Raw genomic sequence first — 8,972 nt, 5'->3', positions numbered from 1 at the left:
TTGACGGCTATAGATAATATATCTCATGCACTCTTTGGTTGAATCCTTTGTTTGTTTCCCCAACTGAGTAAGATTCGCATTCTTTACAGAATCGAATGTCCATCCTATAAACAAGTATGCTTTCCCAGCTTTCTTCAGGATGATGAGTGTTTTGGAACACACACCAATTCACGCCTTGGTCGGTCACCTGTTATATGCCTACAACCTGGTATCCTTGGTGTTCCTTCCTGTCTGCTCCCTATTATGACCTTGGTCCCGTGCGGAGCCAGATTTCCCTGAGTTGAAATATACCTTTTTCAGGTCTTCCTCAGATGATTTGGTCGATTGATATCTCTCACCCGTACACAGGTCTTAGATATTCATTCTTCCCGAGCTTGTTACTCACTAACCGGTAACATCTCACCCTTTTGCTTCCCCTGGAGAGTCTTTGTTAGGTTTCCCCAGCGGGGTTGTTGTTGTGATTCGGTTTTTGCTATATTGGCATAACTCCCCAATACATGCATCTTCCCGGCAGAATTGTCTTGTCAGCTCTTTCCCTAGTCTGAGTCCGGATTTTCATCCGAAGTATCCTTTGTGGATAGTCTTGCTGTGTTGGCGTATTTCCCAACACATGCATCTTTGAGTCAGCTTGAGTCTTTCCATCAGATGTGTTTCCCTTTGGAACTCTTTTCCCCAGTGTTAGTCCTTTACTCCCTAGTAAAGTATTCAGTTTCAAGTCGTGTCCGGCTCATGCATTCTTTTCTTTTTCTTATCCCCATGAGAGTCCCGTCAGAGTCTCTATTCCATTAGGAAGTGCATCCTTCCTGTGGATTTGTCTTTTCTCCTGATTTTCTTTTCTCCTTTGTGGACCCATATTCCCCACAGAGTTTGTTTGATTTGCATTCATACATTTGCATCATGAGGTTTCTCAGGGACCAAAATTTGTCTCATTGTTGTTATTTAAGCCCATTCTACCGCGTCGAGATGAAGATTTTAACCTTCATTTCTCCGGCTAGAATGACCTTAAATAGGGGCATCTGTAAGACCCCAATTTTGTCCCTAAGATCCCCCATGGCATCATATCATAGCATGGCATAGCCTCAAGGATCATTGAACACCTTGCTTCCTTCCCTGTGGGTGGGATCTTTTGAGAGTGATTCTTGATCACCAAGCATTGCTTGCATTTGTATATCATTGCTTTTCTTTTAATCACTAACCAAAAATGTACAAAAATATGTCATCTAACATTTGTCTTGCAGCTTAAGCAGTCGACATGTCAAGGCAATTCAAGTGAATCCTTTGTGCAAGAGCTGATGGTTTTCCATTGAGATATGGATCATGTGATCATTATATTGAGCTTATATGAGCTATAGGTTCATTTTGGAGCAAATTCCCCAAGTGGTTGAGGCCCAAGTGCATCAGGACATCTTTAGGTCATCTGTGACCAATGCAGTCAACTGAAAAGTCAACTGTGGGTTTTTTGAACTGGGAAATTAGATTTCTTCATCCCATTCATGTTCCAACAATGCTTATTCATCATGTCAAACACTTACATTGAAGAATTTGAAGTCAGTGCAAAAGTTTCCCAAAATGGAAAGTGACCTATAATTTCATGTTTCCAAAAATAGCAAGTTTTTGGACCAAATTCAACTCAACTTTCCAACATCAAAGAAGCTTAAAATGAACTTTTGTCCAACATGAAAGTTGAAGATCTCTCTCTCCCATTTCCAAAAAGTCTAAGATCATGAGCATTTGATGAATGGTTGAGAAGATATGATCAAATGATTGCCAAGTGTGCATGGAACTTCAACAAGCCATAACTTTTGATCCAAAACTCCAAAATGAGTGCCTCTTTTTGCATATTACTCCTTATGACATATATTTTCCAAATCCATCATTACATTGCATGAAATTTCATCACATGACCATTTGCTCATTTTGGAGGGAAATTTGCAAATTTGAAATTGGTGCATCATATGAGCTAAATACCATTGCCATTGTGTTCATTGGAAGATTTTAAGTGAAATTACACCTCCATGTGGTACTGTTCACGTCCAAATTTGCATGGCACCTCACATTTTCCAATTTTGGTCACCCACCTTATTTTGCTTAATTTCAATTAACCAATGCAAATGTGGATTAGCAATGTGATTAGGACAGCATATATAAACCAAATCATAACAGAATTTGAGTCTTCTTCATCAATTCTAGATCTAGATTCAAGTTCCCTCCATTTTTGCTCCAAATTGAAACTTCAATTTCTTCCACATAACACCTTGATTTTATTGGATATTCTTGTTCTCTGATCATCATTGAGTGCAGATCAAGCTCTTGGTTGAAGAATTCGAGCCAGAATTAAGTTGTGCAAGCTCAAGAACATGAACATGGAAGCTTCCATTTGAGCTAGATCCAAGCAGTTCCAAGCCTCAATTCACGCACAAAGCTTCATAACATCAATATAGGAGTGATTCTGGAGCTTGCCAGGCCTTGAATCCACAGATTTCAGTGACTGCTCTTCAAGAGGTAGGTTTTTCGAAGCTCTTAATTCTCCATTCTTTTGCCATGTCTAGATAGATCTTTGAGCGCTGAGCATGCTGATATAAATACTTTTGAAAATGGTGGAGTATTGACTGTATTATGATGATTGAAAGTTTTAGATGCAAAAATGTTTTGGTTCGATTCTCTTGATACATGATGAATTAATATGAATTGATGTTGGATTCTTGTTGTACGTGTGTTAAGCTTTCCATTGATATAAATTTCGCACGATTCTGGAAAAAAATTGTGATGCATACACTGTAGCACCACCGTCTTCATGAAGAAGACGGTGGAGACCACCATGCCTGGCCGCGCCTGTACAGGACTTAAGGTTTGTCTGGTTCGTGCATTTGAATTCCCTGTTCAAGCGCCTCTCACTCCATGAACATGCGTTCGATCCTTTCCCATGGCATTTGTTTTGTTTTCTTTTCCTTGCTGGCTGCTTGCATGGCGCTCCATTGGCACAACCATTGGTTGTTGTTCTGTTGACTCATCCACACATGCGCATTGACTGTGATGTGGCTTGCCACATCAATTATTTAAACGCAGTGCTTTGCTAGCGCTGGTTTGACCTGCATGTCTCCAGTTCGAATCTGGCCTATTGCATTGTTCCAATTTCATTTTCATTTCATTTTATTTCATGATTTTCATTTTATGCAATATTTTCTACCAACTTTGAAAAATCATAACAAATTGAAAATTGATCCAATCACTTCCAATTTTGTTTCTACATAATCATGTGAATGTCTATTATTTTGTGGGTGTGATTTCATGATTTTATCATTTCTGGAATTTTAAATGTGATTGATTCTTTGGACACGTATGCAATTGTGACATGCTTCATTCATTCTATTGTGAAATTCTCAATAATGATCCAATTGCCATGAAATTTTATATGTTGATTCCTAACATGTTGCATGACTTGTGAGATTTGGTTTGGCATTTTTAGCATTTTCCATTTCTGTTTTAGGCATGTGTAAGTATGGTATGACAATATGTGTCACACAATTTGATGTTGATTTTATTCATTTTAATTGCCTTATCAATTGAGCTTTTCTGTTTATAATTTTTGGCATGATGATTGTGTTTGACATGTTGTATGCACATAAAAATTTTCATGATTGTTTGATTCATTTCTGTTTTAATCTAGAATTTTGATTCTTGATGACCAATTGTGTGCTTTGAAATTGCCTTTGCCATAGCTTGTTCATGTAATGACTTTGCTTAATGCTTTTGACTTGGTCCTTTTTAGGACATGTTCTTATTGTTTAAATGAGCTTCATGTTGAGTATTAGCTTCTGTTTTGACTTTTTACTCCACCTTTGACCCTAGGCTTTGCCCTAGGGGTTTGAACTCACATTTGAGCTTTGTATTTCAGGATCAAGCATTCACCTCCATGGTTGATGTTGCCTCATCATTTGAGCTTTGCTATTTGCTTTGTTTTATAACCTTTGGTTATTTTATAGGTCCTTTGGTAGTGTATCACCTGATTGTTTGCATCTTATGGCTTACATGTTGTACATATTGGGATTGTCTTATTGTTGTTAATTGTTGGTTGTTTGTCTGAACATAATACTGATTGTTTAGCTTTTCATACAGGTACCTTAGATGCTTTAAGTTCATTAGTTGAACTTTGCTTAACTTGTGGTTGGCATACCACTTAGGTAACCATTCTATTCTCCATGTAGTCTGGAAGTCCTGCTATCTTGGCAGGCACTTGTCTGAAGCCCTCCTTAAGAGGCCATGTTCTTGATTGTTTATAATTGTGCCATGTACTTCAAGTCCTCCTAAGTGAAGAGGAAATTGGCAGATAGAAGGGATTTGCAATCAATCCCCTGCTATTCAGTTGAGTCTTTCATATTGCTCGCACTACGTGCTGATGCATTTGAATAAACACCAAAAATCTTGTAGAGTTAGTCAGGTGGAATAGAGTTCCTCATTCTGGACTCCCACACCTTCTTTGATTCAAGCTCTCCCAGGCCAGGGATAAGAGCCATGAGGTCTAATCCTCATTTCCATTTCATCTGCTTCACCCTAACTCTCAATGTTAGGGTTAAGAGCTCAAAACACCCCTAGAGTTGGCTTGTTTGTTAAGGTTGATATGACCCCTTGACTAAAGCCTAACCACTTGTATGAGCCCCTTGTTTGTCTATAGAGGGTGATGTTTGATTGTTTGTTTGCTTACTTGCATCATTTCATGTACTTGTTTTTACTTTTCATTGCATGCTTGTTTATGTGAGGAGTCAGATGTAAGACCATTGATTGGCCATCTGTTTCCTGTGATCATTTTGTGGAGTTGGATGTAGGACCATTGATTGGCACTCCATTTCCTGTTTTATTTTATTTTGTGGAGTCAGATGTAAGACCATCTATTGGCTATTTGTTTCCTGTTTTGCCTTGTGGAGTTAGGTGTAAGACCATTGATTGGCTACCTGTTTCCCATTCCTTGTTCAGGAGTTAGATGTAAGACCATTGATTGGCTATCTGTTTCCTGTTATGCTTTGTGGAGTTGGATGTAAGACCATGGATTGGCATTCTGTTTCCTTTATCTCTGTTAAGCTTTTGCTTTTGTGCTTGTTTCCTAATTCCAAAGGAACCACTTGGATCATCTACATATGATCTCAAGAAAGGAACTCCTAAGAAGTTTTGCTTCCTCATCCTCCCACCTTTTGTTCTTTAAACCTCCATTTGCATGTTAACCTAAACCAGAAAACTATTGTGCAAACATTTTCACTTGTTTTCAAAGCTAGAAACCTAGGCTTTAGGCCTTTGATTTTCAAAACTTGCTTTCATAATACTCATTGTGAATTGAATTCTTAATCATACTTTAACCATATTTTGTGAACAATTTTAATTGGTTAATTCCACTCACTCAATTGCTTTTGTGGCCCTTGTCCACTTCTTAATCAAGTTTTCATGCATTAGCCATAGATCTCAATTATCTTAGTGGTTGATGTGAATCTCACCTTTTGTCCTTAGTGATTGAATTGTAAGACTTCCTTGCTTATTATAGGGTTAACCCCTCACTAGCACGTTGAAGTTGTTCTCACATGGTGGACTTGTGGTTGTATAGGTTGAGTTTTCTCCCGTGGATAATGAAAGACCTTAAGGCTTTTGTTTAAAATCAAACCACTTATTTTTTTGGAAATCTTTTAGCCGAACTACGAGGTTTTGATCCTGTAAAGGTACATATGCAATGGTTATCCATCCAAACACAAAAATAATAAAGTTTGTACATTCTTTTCTCACCACTTCCCTCATGTTTGCACAATAAATATTTTCATAAACAATATCTTTTTACAACAAGTTGTGAAAAGGGTTCCCTAGGAGTACCTAGGATGCATTGGGTGCCTAACACCTTCCCTTTGCATAATTACCCCCTTACCCAAATCTCTGACCTTTTACTAGTTTTCTCTGTGTAAAACTTCTTAGGCTTTTGTTCGCTTTCTAGCCATTCCTTTGGATAAATAGAAGTGCGGTGGCGACTCTATCTTTGTATGCTTTGCTTTTGATTTAGTCAATAAATCTAAAGGTAATGAATACATCGCTACAGACCACCGTAGACATCCTTGGTTCTCCTTGAAGGCGACCGTCTGTGGCAAGTGCGAAATAAACCACTTGTACAACAGAGGCAAACAACACACAATGGTACCACCACCCTTTGCATTCCTCATATGCAAAGAGAAATAAGTGTCACCCAACAGAGTCGGAACGGGATTAAGAGTAGAGAAAATCCTAATAGCGTTCACATCCACAAACTTGTCAATGTTGGGGAATAACACTAGCCCATAGATAAGAAGTACAAATATAGCCTCAAAGGCGTCCTCACTCATGGCCTTCCCATACATAATGGCTTGAGCAATGAGGAAATCAGATGGGAGACCTTGAATTCCACCCTTGGTAGTCATATGAGCACCAACAATAGATTCATCTATATGCAACAGATCAGCAATATCTTAAGAAGAAGGAACTCTCTCTAAGCCACTGAACGGAAACTGATCTAGAACAGGTATACCCACAAGATAGGCATACTCCTCAAGCGTAGGCACAAGCTGGAAATCCGGAAAAGTGAAGCAACGGTACAAGGGATCATAGAACTGCACCAATACACTCATCAGACCTTCATCCACCTGAGTAGCAAGAATAGACAAAAGCTTCCCATGATGAGCCTTGAACTCCAAGGGATCTAATACATAGGATGTCAAACTCCTTAACTCTTTCAAGTCGGGTTGTCTGAAACTGTACTTCTTCGTATTCCTTCTTTGCTTATCCATGTCTAAAAATTTGCAAATAGACCTCTTAAGTTCCTTGAAAATTTTCTCATTGTTGATGATATGGATGTGTATGAATGCATGGATGCATGGATGCAACAATCACACTCAAGGATCAAGCAAAGCACACCACACAAAGGTCATGGGATGGATCAAGTCATCCTTAATATCAATCATCCATTTTGGTGGATTATGGTCTACACCTTATCAACACCCAAGTTCCATTGATATTGAGGATATACAAGAACGGATCAACCATGAATCAAGGGTTTGTTGCGAGTCACGAGCATGGGGTCTCGGTTAAGAACCACCCAAAAGGAGTGTACTAGGGTTAAACCTGAAAATCATGTTCTGCAAGAGGTTCCCATAGTCATCATCCCATCTTTCGGATATTATCGGATAAACGACTACTCGTATTCCAAAAATATTCTCAAGAGAGACTCTTATGAGTGTAGTATCGCGTAACAATCGTATCAAATCTTACACTTGAACGACCTTCGCACTACGTCCTAAAAATAGGCCAAGATGGGCTTGGTAAACTAAGGTCCTTGGCTTCTAAGGCATAGATTGGAAAGAGTAATGCCTAACCACGACTACTCGTGTGACATTATTGATCCCAACATAACCTCCACCAAGTGAATGGCCTTGCAAGTCAACTTGCTAAGGAATAACTCCACACAAGTCAACAAGACTATTTCATTCTCCTATCATAAGTGCACTCGAGTTCGGGTATAGAACTCATCTCACAAGAAACCACCAAGCACACAAGCAATTGATATTTCAAGCAAATCAATCATTACAAACAATACAGTCATCCCAAATTTGCACAAAAATATGTCACAAATAATATAAGCATACAATACAACAAAGGTAAAAAGTAGGAAAAACCCACTGGGCAAAAGTCTCCCCAGCAGAGTCACCACTTTTCTGTAGCGGGGTATTCGTTACCTTTAGATTTATTGACTAAATCAAAAGTAAATCATACAATTCGAGTCGCCACTTCACTTCTATTTATCCAAAGGAAAGGTTAGAAAGCGGACAAAAATTGAGAAGTTTTATCAAATAAAAAACTAATAAAAATGTCAGAGATCTGGGTAAGGGGGTTGGTTATGCAATGGGAAGGTTTTAAGCACCCAAAACATCCTTAGTACTCTAAGGGAGCCCTTTTTAAAAATGTTGTAAGGTAGGTTGGTATTTGTGAAAATTATTTGTGCAAACATGATTGGGGAGATGAGAGAAGAATATACAAGTTATTTACAATTTTGTGTTTGAATGGATAAACCCATTGCCTACATACCATTTTAAAAAATGTAGGATCAAAACCTCGTAGTTCGGGGTAAAAATCTCAAAAGAAGTTGGTGAATTGATTGGTCAAAAGCCTTAAGGTCTTTTGTTATCAAAGGGAGAAAACTCAACCTAAAACCACAAATCCACCATGTGAGGAGAGCTTCAACATGCTAGTGAGGGGTTAACCCTATAATAAGCATGGAAGGCTTATAGTCCATCACTAAGGATATATGTGAGTATTATATCAACCTCAAGGATAACTCAAACCTAATAGCTAATGTTTATGAAAAGCTTTGGTAAGAAGTGGCCATTGGAACCACAAAAAACAATTGAGTGAGTTGTATTTACAAATGAAAAGTATTCACAAAATAAGGTCAAAGTTGACTTAGGATTCAATTCAAAATAAGTGTTATGAAAAGAGTTTGAAAAATCAAAAGCATATTGCAAAGGTTTCTAATTTTGAAAACAATGTTAATGTTTGTGCAAAAGTTTGACTTGGGTTAGAGTGGGGGGAAGAAGAGAATGGCTAAGGTCCTAAACATGCAAAGATGAAGGAAGAGAAATAAAACCACATGGGAGTTCCCTTCTTGACATCATAGTGATGATCCAAGTTGTTCCCTTTCCTTTGGATATAGCAAGCAATAAGCAAATAACTCAGGCAATCAAGCACACAATCAAACAAGCTCCTAGGAATCTTCCAATTGGCTTTTGTATCTCTCACTTTGGATGCTCATGATAATGGTTCTTCTACTTGGCAAGTTTGGGATCCCTAGCACACAAGAACACATAAATAAATAAGTTCCACAATGTAATAGAAGGAATTGACAAGAGGGAGTTTAGAGATTAGGATCCTTTCAAATGTTTCTTCAAGATTAAGAATTATAAAGGCACGAGGTC

The sequence above is a fragment of the Lathyrus oleraceus genome, chromosome 6, assembly GCF_024323335.1.
Source record: "Lathyrus oleraceus cultivar Zhongwan6 chromosome 6, CAAS_Psat_ZW6_1.0, whole genome shotgun sequence".
In the NCBI taxonomy this organism is placed as follows: Eukaryota; Viridiplantae; Streptophyta; class Magnoliopsida; order Fabales; family Fabaceae; genus Lathyrus; species Lathyrus oleraceus.
Note: the sequence above shows the minus strand (reverse complement) of the source record.